This window comes from Falco rusticolus, chromosome 6 (genome assembly GCF_015220075.1).
Source record: "Falco rusticolus isolate bFalRus1 chromosome 6, bFalRus1.pri, whole genome shotgun sequence".
NCBI classification, from domain to species: Eukaryota; Metazoa; Chordata; class Aves; order Falconiformes; family Falconidae; genus Falco; species Falco rusticolus.
Genome location: NC_051192.1, coordinates 36,812,284 through 36,826,458, shown reverse-complemented (window position 1 = coordinate 36,826,458; position 14,175 = coordinate 36,812,284). Strand labels below are relative to the sequence as shown.

The 14,175-nt window shown below is 37.9% G+C and overlaps 1 protein-coding gene across 10 annotated transcripts in view; it reads right to left on the bottom strand.

Annotated features, from left to right (window-relative positions):
- Positions 1 to 14,175, bottom strand: part of EYA4 (EYA transcriptional coactivator and phosphatase 4) — a 158,260-nt gene that overhangs the window by 92,195 nt on the left and 51,890 nt on the right. The window contains exon 2 of one of the 10 annotated variants that reach the window (XM_037392958.1): positions 1,399 to 1,409. The exons of the other annotated variants lie outside the window; for them this stretch is intronic. The gene's annotated coding sequence lies outside the window, so the exon portion shown is untranslated. The remainder of the gene's footprint in view (positions 1 to 1,398; positions 1,410 to 14,175) is intronic. 10 annotated transcript variants of the gene reach the window in all.

Genomic DNA, 14,175 nt, shown 5'->3' with positions numbered 1-14,175 from the left:
TAAGCACTTTAGAAATCTAAAATTGTCTTGGAAAAATGCTGTGGCAAGAACTGTATTTTTAATCCAGGAATTTATAATATTACTTGTTCTATATCCCTTTTTCAAATTTACATTTGAGTTACTTTAGAAAAAATTCTAATGGCAAAAAACGTAGTGAGACAGTCAAAAGCTGTTCCGCTGAAATTGATTTCAGAAAATAGTGAACAATCCAAGAAAAGAAACATGTAACTGGATCCTGATGCTTGCTGCTCACCAGACCCCAGGAACAAAATCGAAGAACTTATTGGCTGCAATAATTTATCATACCTTTCGTCCAAACAGGTTCCCTACACATTACAATTCTCTATAGCAGTAAATGGCTCTTTACAGCTGGGCCAAATGGCGTTGCTCTTTCTTCCCTGGGACTTCGTTTTTGCTGTGCTAGGATAATAAAACAGCACTCCCAGAGTAAACCCCTCCTGAGTTTCCCTGAATGAAACGGACATTTAAGAAGCAGTAATCGTTATGCCAGCTCCACCGTGGCCCTCTGAATGCAGCACGGCAGCCGGCACAGCTGCAATTGGCTGCTACGCAGACCCCAAGGCAGAGAAAAGCATTTGAATACAACAGCAACAAACATGCACAGAGTCCCTGAAGAAGTAAGGTTTTAACCAGCATTTATTCTCAAAATAATGGTCTGTGAAATTGCAAAATGCATTAAAAAGTTTGAAAGAGATTCACAATGAAGTAAGACTCAAATACAAACTCATAGCGGCAACTGACAGATAACGTTACAGAGACAGTTAAAGTGAACTTTGAGAAGGCAGGACTGATGCTTTAGCATAATTACACTTTAGCATTATTTGTTCCAAACTGATGTCTAATCAACTTCGAAATGGACTAAATGGACTCGAATGAAGTATTAGTAACTTAAATTCACTTTATTTGTAGCCACAGGTTTTGTCATTTAGGGCTAATTAATTTGAACTCAATTTATGTCTAGACACCTGTCTCAGCATACTGGCCTTTAAGTGTCTCTTACAAATACGTTATTGAATAACACACCAAAGAACAGCACACAGATTTGACAAAATGTGACATTTGCAGCATCTTACAGAATGATGCCTTTTAGTTCTTACAGTACTTAACAAGTAACCTCCTGTTGTAAGAAAAAACTGCTCCTGAAAGAATCTGATGGATTCAGTCCTGTGACCTACCTAAACTCCTGTACTCTAGAGCCACTATAAACAAATATGTTGTTCCAAAAACAAGTTTGAAACTGCTACTACAGAAATGAAACCCAAATATCCTTTTCAGAATAGAATCTGAATGTGGAATTAGTACCCATTTATATTTCCCATTTTATCACTAAACGACATTTGCATCAATATCACAAATTAAAATCCATCATAACCTTACCTCAGTTGTCTCTGAAGAACAGAAACGAATTCCCCAAATATGCAAAGTCAGTTTCCAGGAAAAAAAAAAAAAAAAAAAAAAAAAAAAAAGAGAGTATCTGTTATGTTTCACAGTAATTAACTTCCACTGTAGAACAGCTAAGGTGAGCAGACAGAATTTCAGGACCAAAAAGCTTTTGCACCAGCCAGCTAGGATTTTTTGAACTCGGAAGTACTGAAGACACTTTGTTCTTCTTTGAACTGTCACACCAAGCCCAGCACAGTCCGGTTACTTAAGTTAACTAAGAGGAGATCTCGATAGTAAACAAGCTTGGCTCTGTCCAATGGCTTTCCACACCCTTCTGTTTATAGTAAGATGACTTGCATTCAGAGGTCACCCCATCAACAGCTCCTGTCTTTCAGTGGGTATCTAATGTGCTGCATTTATCCCAAGGCTCTTTTAATGAAACCACCTTCCTGGTCCCTGCTCGCCTGCTGTCGCTATGACACATCTGCTCCTTATTGTGCAAAGTCCTATTAAGTGTTAAAATATACGGAAAAGACGTACCTGGGCATATATATTCTGCAAGTGATACAGGTATTTATAAGCGCTAACCATGTCTGTGAATATTGACAAAATAAAGTCTTTTTAGAGATCAAAGAAAGAATTTTGCCAGCAACATTAATCTTGTGAATAAAGGAAATTCAGAAGGAAGGAAGATGGATGCCATTGTTTGATCTGGACTTTAAAACTTTTACAAATACTCCCCAAAAGGATAATGTATGTGTCTGTGCCAGATAATATTTACTTGAATATGTTAACATGCTGGAAACAAGAGATGAGTGTCCTCGAGCTCTGCTGCAAAATGAGACAGAGCCAAGAAAAACAAAGGTCAAGTGCCAGGACCCCAATGCAAACACAAAGTCAATTCTGGGCTAAAAGAATACATGGAACTGATGGCTCTTACAAAACACAGTAAATACTCAGCAGTGTGCAGACTCCAAGCTCCCCTTTCTTATGCATACAGTGTGCTACTGGTTACAAGGGGGTTGCAATCCAACTGGCAATTGTTATTTTCTTCATGTGGCATCGCAAACCAAAGTACAAAGCCCAATCTACTTTACTGCAAATTACTCATTACAACAGATGTATCTAAATTAACTGTATCTTAAAATGAGGACAAGAAAATGGTGTTTATCTTTTTTTTTTTTTCTTAAGTCCAAAGTCTTACAAAAGGAAGACCTGAGAACCGTTTCCAAATTCCAGCTGATACATTTCCCTCCACTTCTTAGCCACCGGCAGCACTAGGAAGCTTAGGCTTGTTTCACATGGAGATGTGAAACTGAAGATGGCACTCTCTCCCCATGCAAACACAAACTTGACTGCTACTCAGAAATGCTCTTTGAGTGAAAGTTACACCTGCAGCACATTTTCAGCACCAGTTTTTGTCACCACTACGCCATCGAATTGACAGATAGCAGCTTGGCTCTGTTAAAGCTAGTAAAACATGATTGATGAACTGGGCTAGAAAGCCGTGTCAGTTCAGATTAGGATATTTGTGCCATCATTTGACAGGTCCCACACTTTATTCTTAGAATGGATTGTCAGGACTGTAAGGGCCACTAATAAATATATCCATCCAGATTCCCTGATGCCTTTTTTTTGTTTGGTACTTAAACCTATTTATGAAGTTTAAGTACAGAAGTTTTTTCATATGAAGTCTCACTTAATTTTTGTAAAACACTTGTGCTTAGAAATCCAATATACTTCCTTAAACAGGTGCCTGTCAGCTGCTATTATCTCATGCACTGAAATCCAAGTAATCCTCATTTTACTGCATTATGTGGCATAATAAAGGCCCACCTCTTCAACAATGAAAACCCACCGGAGCATATATAAAGTACTAGGGAGAGCATAATCAGCTTTCAGATGTTGTTTTTGACATTAGCATTGGGTATAGCCTCATTCTTAACTGCTTAAACAACTAAGATGTCAGATGGTTGCTAATGCAAGATTGCTTGCAAGCAGTTGTTTTTTTCACTACCAAAAAAAGGGAAACAAAGGAAAAAGCTATTGCAGAAAATGCTGCCAGGGGTAGACTGAAAGCCATGGGACATTCATGGGCAGTAAGCTCTAAGGCTCAAACCCTTAGACGTTGCGCAATGAACTGCAGAGAGTCTTCACTAGTAGCAGATGAGGAACAAAATGTGTCTTTTCTTCTATCAGGCTTCAGGCAGGGGGAAGCCAGCCTGGTCTTAAGACTCCCCAAGCAGTTTAGGAGCATGCCGTCACGATTTTTGCACACCTCCGTACACAGCAGGTCTTTCCTCAGTGGCTCCAAACCAGAGCAGACTTGTTTGCCACCCCTGGCCACCACTTCGCCTCTGTCCTCCCATCTTCAGCTACGGACTAACATGTCTTGGCTCCCAAGAACGCAAGGACCAAAGAAATAACCATCAGCCTTCCGCCTTTTCCCAGTAAAACAAGATGGTTTTATCATTTCTCAGTTCTGAACACCTGGAGGCAAAGTATAGTCCCATACACTTTTAAAGGTGTTTATCGCATAGTAGAGAGAAAAAAATTATATGTCATAATTCTGTGCACACAGCAGTAGTCAAGAGGTGATCAGAGAAACTTATTACATCCTACAGCATGAGCTCCTTTCTCAGGCTGACAGGGGAAACCACTGTCCCAGCATCCCTGTGACTGATGAACTGCTCTGTTTGCAAACTGAGATTACTAAGGAGGAGATGTTTTCTGTGGACATATAAATCAGAAGTTACTTCATGCCCTTTATTTACACCAGCATGATAAGGACACAAACGTGACAGAAAGGAAAACAGCAGATATTAGTGAACAAAAATTGTACTCATTTGAGAAAATACAAAAGTATGAAATGCTATTTTGAATTTCTCAATTAGTTCTGCAACCAAAAGTGTTTGGTTTAGGGCCACAGTAGTGACAATTACTTCAGATAGCATTTTTCCTGTTCTACAGTTGCTTTATAGGCTGTTTTTCAGTTTGCCTGCAATACAGAGAATACAAAACCAAAAAGGAAAGCTTACCAGCACACTTTTACATTTTAAGGAATGTCACAAACCACCAAACTATGCAGGGCCGCGTAAGCTCCAATCACTGTTACATCCACAGCTTTGCAGCCTAATAAAATAGTAGTGGAGGTATGAAAGATTTATTTACCTCTTTTTTCTTTTTCCTCTATGTAGAGAAATTGGAGAGAAGGAAAATGCTCTATTTATATAAACTGTAATCTCTTTTTAAGATACTAATGGGAACATATGCTTCCCTTGAATGCATTTTCACAGTTGCTGTTTTTTCACTATTCCTTCAGATTTCATCACATGACGCAAAGTATTTCTCAAGGGACATTAGAAGGAAAAACACACAGTAGCAGCATGTTTTGTTGCCATTGAGTAACCTTGTCTTAATACATTCTGAGAGCCACCACAACCACTCCACATTGTGAGTCAATTTGCTTTTCAAGCAAGACAGTGATAAAAATCACACACACACACACACAAAGTGAATTTAAGAAGCGGAGACACCTTTTGAGAAAGGCCTGCCTGTGAAATTTTGGGTTGGTCAATAGTTTCATTACTGGAGATCAAATTCAATGTCAAATAAATATTTTAGTGGACTCTGATCTTGCATTCAAAGCAGGTTTGAAGGTGCTTTGAACAAGAGGACTGCGCCAGCCCCTGCCTCTCCCCACCTCGGGGCCTCTCCACATTACCCTGGCTGGCTGCCTGGCTCTGGGGGTCACGGCAGGCCCTGGGGGTGGCAACTTTTATCCATATAATGGACAATGGTATAATGGTGCCTCCAGCCAACACAACTTTGCCAAAAAACTCACTCAACTGCTTTCACCTTTTTTTGTTAGTTTGCCTTTTTAGTTGCAAAACTGTCAGAAAGAATAAATTCCCAGATCTGAACTGCTGTGCTTGTCCAAGAAATTTAAACTAAATTTAAATTTACAACCCCCACTAAGACAGCTGTGTTGTCTTGTAACTTTTGGTTTGTTTGTTTTCTCTGAGCTGTATCTGTGACAATCCATTAGGCTTTATGGGCAGACAAACTGTCCTTTGAATTTTACCTTATGAGTGCCTCCTACCTGCTCTATGGCTGGTCTGTAAAACCGAGTGAGACAAATAAAATAATTACTATTATAATACTGTATTTATTACACTCCGCAGCCACCACTAAAGCTCTCATGTTCCGGCTGAGCACTCACCAGCCTGCAGCTCCTTAGAGCAAAGTCTGCGATTTGATCACAGTCCCCATCACCACCTCTCTCCTTATTCCCCTTAGCATTGCAGAGAGCAACGTCTTGGATACAGAGAACAGCAACAGTAAAACCAGTAAAACCAGGTTGCCAGCTGGATTTCAGGGCATGCACTTTTTTCATTATCGAAACTGCCACCAAAATGTAAAAGCTGTTTGATTAGATCTCAAAAGACAAATTGAAGAACAGATGGAAGCTAGCTAAGTTCTGAGTTCAAAGAAAAAATAGACATGTAAGTATATCAGATTTTCGAACAGTGGTAACCAAAAAATATTATAAACATAAGGATTACGCATTGTAAACATGAATTATTAACAGCAACAAACTGTACATATTCACAAATCACATTCCTGGAAGAGCTTTAAAACACTTTTTTAAAAAAAGTTTTGAGGTTGTCTTAATTTGCTTATGTTTTCTTAGCACTCACATTTTTCAATTTATTTCTGCAGTCTTATGTGTAACTCTGTAAAATGCATGTATGCATCTTCATGCCTTTATGTTTAAATATTAAGCCTTTAACTTGAAACACCAATGCCATAAACAAAAAATTATCGTAACTGGAAACAGTATTTTCTGCCTCAACATCTCCCATCTTGATTTCTTCCACTGGTTTCAATGAATTTTCTTCCAAAAAGTACTCATTCACAACTCATTTCCACCTGTCACTTTGAGTGTCTGTTATATTAATTCTGATTGAAAACAAAGGAAAAAAATGAACTTTGCAAAATGCATTTCAAGTTCAAGGTACAAACTTTGTGAAAAGCATTTTCATATAATTTCTTTGAAAGGGAGGCTGCCATGTAACACCTTATCTTTTGCAGGCATCTAAGGTACAAATAATTCATAAAAGTATTAATTCAAGCCTCTGCTAATTATTATGTGGTTTTATTACCACATTTTCTAGGGCTCCAATCAAAATTAGTAACATGTCAGTGATCAGTGCTGGGCACAAATACAATCTTAACACTGAAAGCTTAAAATCTAGTTTTAGTTATGGTTCTAGAGAGTCAACTCTAGTATAATCTTCCAAGTTTGTTTTATGACCAAATAAAAAGTTTATGTAAGAAAGTACAGGAGACAATTACAGTTACATGAAAGCTGGGAAGGAGTTTACATTTTTGAAGCAGACTTTCAAAGCTGCAAGGGAAAGAAGAGATCGAACTGTTGGGAGTTTTGACTTGAACTTCTGATCAGCAGACCACATTTTCAATCGTTTTAATTATTACGCATTCAAAGACACCCAGTAAGAGTGTTTAAGCATCTGACTGCTCTCAGCCAAGCCTCCTATGCTAGGTAACATCCAGTTTGAGTAAACAAAATGCTGTCCATTTATATCTGTCATTTTTTCAGATGGGTACAATAGTTCTCACTGCTCATACCGAGCACTTTTTAAGCTTCTGTTCTGCTTCTGCAACAGGACCAGCCCTCCTTCCTCTTCCCCACTCCCTCAGTACACACGTGGCTACTCCATTGCTACATACTCAGAAATGATGGTTTGAGTAATGGCATGATAGATTTTTCATATAAAACAAGGGCTCTCTCCTTGCTTTAACTTACTGTTTATTTTGAAAACTGACTCTCACCTCCGTAATTATCATGGACCTCCTCACCAGAAAGCTACAGCAGTATCAGGACTGAGACAACCAAAGTGGGGATTCCTAAACTGTGGTATGCAAACTGCTTCAAGGCTGTACTTTTGTGCTGGGGCAGGCAAAACGGGAGCAGCAGCAACAGATCCTGACCTTTCTGGGCACAGTGTTAGGGCTCACACTGTTTATTTGTGCCTGGAGCAAAGCCTGGTAGGGGAAGTGCTTTTTGCATGAGGGGAAAGATGGTGTTTAGGTTCCGACCTGGGAGACATGGGAATTAAGGAATGCCTGACTCACCCTGAAAAAGACTATCCATATGTGACTCTCTTCTAGCAAATAATCTCTTTTAGACTATCTCTTTAACGGATTAACAAAATCAGCAGTTTCACTGAGGTCACCTCCCTTACTATGATTGATACATATGTAAGAAAAAATCCATCTTTTTTTTTTAAATACAAACTTTCAGTGCAAGTGATTACTTCTATACATGCACTAAAAATAAACTGGTACAAATAAGAAATTCCAAAAAAGAAGTAAATCTCAAGATTTGTAATTTTGTAATTGCCTGTACAGTAATTCACTTAAAAAAAAACTAAAGAAAATTTCTGAGTAAATGAAGCTTATGTTTCATAAATTTATGGAAGCCAGCCACTTTATGGAAAAATGGTTTACACTGTATAAAAACCTTGAAAAGAAGCCTTAAGTAAAAACCAAAAGCACACATGAATTACATAGGATATTACCGTGAAAATTCTTCTCCATGTCTAGTTATGGACAGTCCAGGGAGATACCTAGCTTAACTGGGTCAGTTAATTTAGCCTTTACCGGAAACAGCTATTCTCAGACAATTATGAGACACTGTCCTGCCAGCGTCCTTTAACATTTTGAACAAAAGATAAATTAAAAATAATAATTACTTTTTTTGGTACCAAGCTTTTATAGCTCTTTCTGTACAATGACATTTATGCAATGTGTCACCAAAGTGTTAATAAAGAGCTCATGCTCTGAAAGTACTGCTGAACCATATCAACTGTTGATCTCTCAATATTTTAATCTAAAGAGACTAACAGCTAGTTAACAACAATCCTCAGGTATCACACAGCCAGCTTTTCCCTAAAGTTACAGATAACATCGTAACTGTTAGACAAGTTAGTATTCCATGGGTTTTATGTATGCATCTGTTGCTAAAAGCATTCCTTAGAAACATAATTCTAACAACCTTTTACCATAATTAATTAATAAATTTCTTATATGCTTTCTTGATTTGGGTAAGATCTCTGTGCTTTCTCCATAGCGCTTCAAAAAAGTTTGTATCAAACATGGTGCTGATAAATTTGTTTCTTTGAAAGTATATGTTCTTCTGTTCACCAAAGGAGGACTTGCACAAAAGTTTCCATTTTTTCCTCTGTTTGTGTTGGCAGCTTTACCAATGGGAATTGCAAAGAATTTCACAGCCTGGCAAAAGGAGGAAGTGACATCTCTATATCCTCAAATTATCCAGCTTTCAGCAGCTCACTCCTTTTTCTGCTGTACTACACTATAGGCTTTTTATTCCTTTTTCCTCCAGTGACAGCTTAACTAAAATACAATCCTCCCTCTTTGTAATTTTATTAAATCCACCCTTTGCTTTAAGCTATTGCATCCTGAAGCTGAAGTTTTTAGTTCTCTGCAGCACAGAATAACACAGGGGCATATTCTGTTCTTTAGAGGAGTTCATCAATTTTGTGTGGAATGCACCACAATAATCAAGAGCAGAACATGGGTTTTGACTTCCACAGATAGTTTTGCCAAAATATCATTGTATTAAACTGATCACCTACTGAACTCTGTAAGCTTTTTAAATTTGTGAAAGACCTTAAAATTCTTCACTGCTTCATATGCAAGAATACTTCAGTACTTTTCAAACATGCAGATTTACAATTAGAAATACAATGCTATTAATGTCCACTTATGACAATGTTCTCCATTACTGCAGTGTCAATTTAAAACTACCCATAATATAGTAGCAAAATTTGGCCCTGGGTGTATTTCTTTACCTAGTATTTCTGTGTATAAAGAACTCATTTTCTATGTATAAAGTTTTAAGTCATTGCATCCAGTTTTATTCTCATCACACTTGCAATTCCGCTACAGTCAATGAGGTTGCACTGTTGTGAGAGTAAATTTGGATCAGGATACAGATTTCAACACTACCCTACTAAAAAATATAGTGTTTCAGAGTTTTTACCACAACTTCAAAGGTGGATCATCTTTCAAGTGACTAGAGCTGGAGAGCAAACATCCTCCATCATCATAAACAATTTTTCAGCATCAGTGCAAACATTTGGAAGAATTATTTGCTTTACATCATGATCTCTATTTCTGGAAACAAGGACAAAAATACAGATAAGTTGTATGTACATGCTACTTAGATTGCATATATAAATTAAGAATAAAATACCACAAATCATAGTATTTTGTAATGTGACTCAGAAGATTTAATAAAAGCAGGTTTCTGTTATTGTCATGAGACATTAGTTACACAGTGCTTCAAAAATGATAACAAACCCCCCAGCAACCTACCGTGAGGTTTTTTTCTTGTATACCTTTAAATCTATTTTAATAAAAGACCTCTAAAAACTGACATTATGGCCTAAATAGGGAACTTTGTCTTCTGCTTCTCCAATTGGGCTTTTGATAATTTAAAGTAAACAAACAGTACCTCTTCAAAACTGAGAATAAAATGTAGAAGCTTTAACGTATTTCTGTGGAGAAAGGAGTGAACTGAAATACACACAAAATGGAAGAAGAAAACCTAGTAATTTCTGCAGGTAAACAAAATTTCTGTCCAAACTGGGAACCAAGCAGCAAACCCTAATGGACTACAGAAAAAAAAAAAAAAAAAAAAAAAAAAAGAAAAGATAAAACCCAAAACATTAATGGTATTTTCTTGTAGTATGCCAAAGCAATTTTTCTCAACCTTGAAGGTAGTGTGGTGCTTCTGGTCATAGGCCCTACAAAGAGAGTACAGATAAACCTTTTTCTTCTCTCTCAGACAGACACAACTGTATTTTGACAATTTTTAGGATACAAGAAAGCATTTCGGAGATACACATTTAAGTAAGGTATTTCCTTCAAAATACTGGTTTCTATGCCAATGTTTTCAACATAAGCTATTAAAAAGCATATGCATGTGCTCATTTTTTACGTGAATTGTTTCACTGGCTTTAGTAAGTGTTGATTTAATTGTGCACAGTTAGGCGTATGTGCCCAGGTGGCCAACAAGGCCAATAGCATCTGGGCTTTTGCCAGAAATCCTGTGGCCTACAGGACTAGGAAAGTGATTGTCCCCTTGTGCTTGACACTGGTGAGGCTGCACCTCACTGTGTTCAGTTTGGGGCCCATCACTACAAAGAAGACATTGAGGTGCTGCAGCGTGTCCAGAGAAGGGCAACGAAGCTGGTGAAAGGTCTGGAGCACAAGTCTTATGAGGAGCAGCTGAGGGAATGGGGATGTTTAGCCTGGAGAGGAGGAGGCTCAGGGGAGACCTTACTGCTCTCTACAGCTGCCTGAAAGGAGGTTGGAGCGAGATGGGTGTTGGTCTCTTCTCCCAAGTAAGAAGTGATAGGACATGAAGAAATGGCCTCAAGCTGTGCCAGGGGAGGTTTAGACTGGATGTTAGGAAAACCTTCTTCACCAAAACAGTTGTCAAGCATTGGAACAGGCTGCCCAGGGAAGCGGTTGAGTCACCACCCCTGTAAGTATTTAAAAGACCTGTAGATGCGGTGCTTAGGGCCATGATTTAGTGGAGGACTTGGCAGTGCTAGATTAACGGTTGGACTTGATGGCCTTAAATGTCTTCTCCAACCTAAACAATTCTATGATTCTATGATTCTGTATGTGTAAATCACCACACAAATGGAACCTGAACTGAAAAAGTACTGTTAAGTTTCTGCCAGGGATTTCAGGTCTATTGTCTTTTACAGATTTGTAATACTTCAGGGTTTTCGACAAAAATGACATCACAGTGTAAAATGTGCAATTAGAAATGAGACTTCTCACACATATTTCTAGAGATGTACAAACACCTTCAGATATTACTAAAAAAATTATATAGTGCATGAAAATACTGCTTCAGAGACTTGAAACAATTCAAGCACATACATTAATTCAAAATGAATCCACTATAAATATCTTCAGTTTTAGCAAAAATTCAAGGGAATATTAGAAAGTATTAAAGAATATTTTAAATACCTTGAGGTGCACAGCAGAGAGAGGAAACATGCAAGCTGGTAACTAGGACATCTAGCAAAACTAAAGCTCAGATACTTCACTACAAGAAAAATTGTATCACATATTCAGAGTGCATGGCATTACTGACTTGCAAAGCCACGTACAAAAGGTTTATTCTACTTTGGCCCAGAACCGTCACATCTGTACAGAGGCAGTGCCTAACCCTAGCTAGTACCCTGTTTCTATGTGCAATTGCAATTCTGTTTTCTGTCCTTGCTCCAAGCACACCAGCACTGTGGTAAAAGCACTGAGGGATAAAAGGAAGTTTCAAACAACTTCCCAAGTGAATTTTAAAAAATTAAATAAATGCCTAGCTGGGTCTGTGTGGAAGGGCAGGGTAGAAAGACAGTGAGTCACAAGTGAAGTGCTTCTGAGAAGAGTGCCTGTTTGAAGAGGGGAGCAGGGACAACTGGCAGTAGAAGAGGGAATGCGGGACTTTTTCCCCAGTGAGTGCTGCACTCCAGAGCTAGCTCAGAGCTCCATTTAGAAGATATCAACAATGGTATCCCTGCTGTCAGTCTCTATTACGAATTAGACTACTAGATTAGATCTTTGGGTTATACAGGATACAATGACATATTTATGGAAGTGGACATTACTAATGGTTTTTAAACTAAAGAGTCACCCCGCTGTCCAGTGAAGTTATGGAACAACCTGTCAGGACAAGGAGTTCAATCTTACCACTATACTATATGGATTTGTTGGTGTGTGCAAGAAATATTTCTAACTGACCAAAGCAAAACTGCTTAATATTTGTGGATGGTCCTTTTTCATGAAATAATTTCAGTCTTGCAGTCATCCATGTTCTCATGTGGCAGTGAATTCCAAATCTTTATTATGTGTTGGTAGAAAAATATTCTTTTTATTAGTTCGAAACATATTTCAGTTTCTCTTAATACTCCCTAAATTGCAGCACTTGACTTACAGTCTTTATCCTAGTCATTACTGCATATGCATTACTGCACTCATCTGTCAACTGTATTTGTCACAGTCCATAAAGGAGGGTTGGGGTTTTGAATATCTTTATTAATTTCCATTTCCCATATCTGAATTTTGTAATTCTTCCAAATCCACAGGAGGCTGAGCAAACAGAACTGAATACAGAGTGCGGATTTCCCTCCCTTCCTCCCTCCATGCTTCCCTGTGACAGCGCAGTAAGACTGAGAGAGATTAGAAACTGACCATTGGGTAACCTTACTGTAGATTTTGTGTGAGATCATTTATGCTGTCCTCTAGAGTATCAACGCTACCACCTATCTAAATAGTATGACAGACAAAGGGTGGCAGGGCTGAGGGGTCTACTCATATTTTAAGAACTACAATACAACTCAACTCCACCACTTCTTCTGAATAGCCCACTTCTCCGTTCAGTCTTGAGACTCTTCCAGCATGAGACTCAGCAAACCAAGACCCGATTCACTACTGCAAGAGGCCACATCTCTTCATTGGCTTGGGTTCCTCAATGGGGAGTTACAATTAGGTTGGATGAACCTGAATTTTGATTAGCTAAAATTCTATGTAAAGTTAGATGCCTGGAGCACATGTGTGAACTCTCCTACTACCATATTAAAACAAACAGTTTTGTGGTGTAACTAAAGATTTTGCTTTAGTGAAAAAGAAAATCAACACTGGGAACCTTAAGGTTGATACTTTAGTGAAATAAAATCTAAACTTCTGGTTTCTATAATAAGATTTACCATATAGACAAAACAGGAGTGATGACCACAGGTTACTAGGTTAGTTTTGCAAGCTCAGAGGGACACATTGTCTTAGAGCTGGTTATTGGGAAAGGAACACAAATAGGACCTGGAGGTACACCAAGTTTAAGAATAAACTAAGCAGCTCAAAGAGGAATTCTGCAGGGACAAGTAGCTTGAAACAGCTACCATCTCAGCGAAATGTAGGAAACCAAATACAAAAAAGAGCTGATGGACTGTTTCAGAAGAACATGTGTGAATGAACAACTAACCTTGAGCATTTGGAAAACACTAATACCTTCCATTTGACATTACGTGAAAAGATCACATAGCTTCTTACTGAATGAAACAAACTCTATGTCTTGCTTTTTCTGAATCTTTATCACATGAACCTCATCAACACAGCTAAAGATTAAATCAGGGGTCCTTAAAGCTGAAGATGGAAAATGGAGTTTTTCATTAAAAAAAAAATCATTTCTGTGATTACATCTCTATGATAAATACTACACAGATTCTCAGATTTCAGAGGTTCAATAAATCAGCTGAGGACTTCTTCAGCAAAATTAAGTTAAACAGAAGCCATTTTCTGAAGGTGAGAGAGCAAATTCAGATGGCCAATTCAGTTGAAAGGGAATTAAAAATGAAAATGAATATAAACAGGAGCTGTGCTAACAGTAAAAATCCAGAAAACAGATATTACGAAAATGTTTTGTTCTGCAAGATTTTTTAAATTTACTTAGGAATTTGGGAGACTAAATCCTAAAGTTTTTTGAGATTTCAATCACTGAAAGAGAAGTTTTGTAGTGACTGCTAGGTTAAATACAAGGACATCAAATTCATTTCATCTACATGAAAGAATTAGCACTAAAGAATGTGACTCAAAAACCCAAATATTAAAAGTTTTGATATAATACAATTAAAACTCAGCAACCTTGAGCAT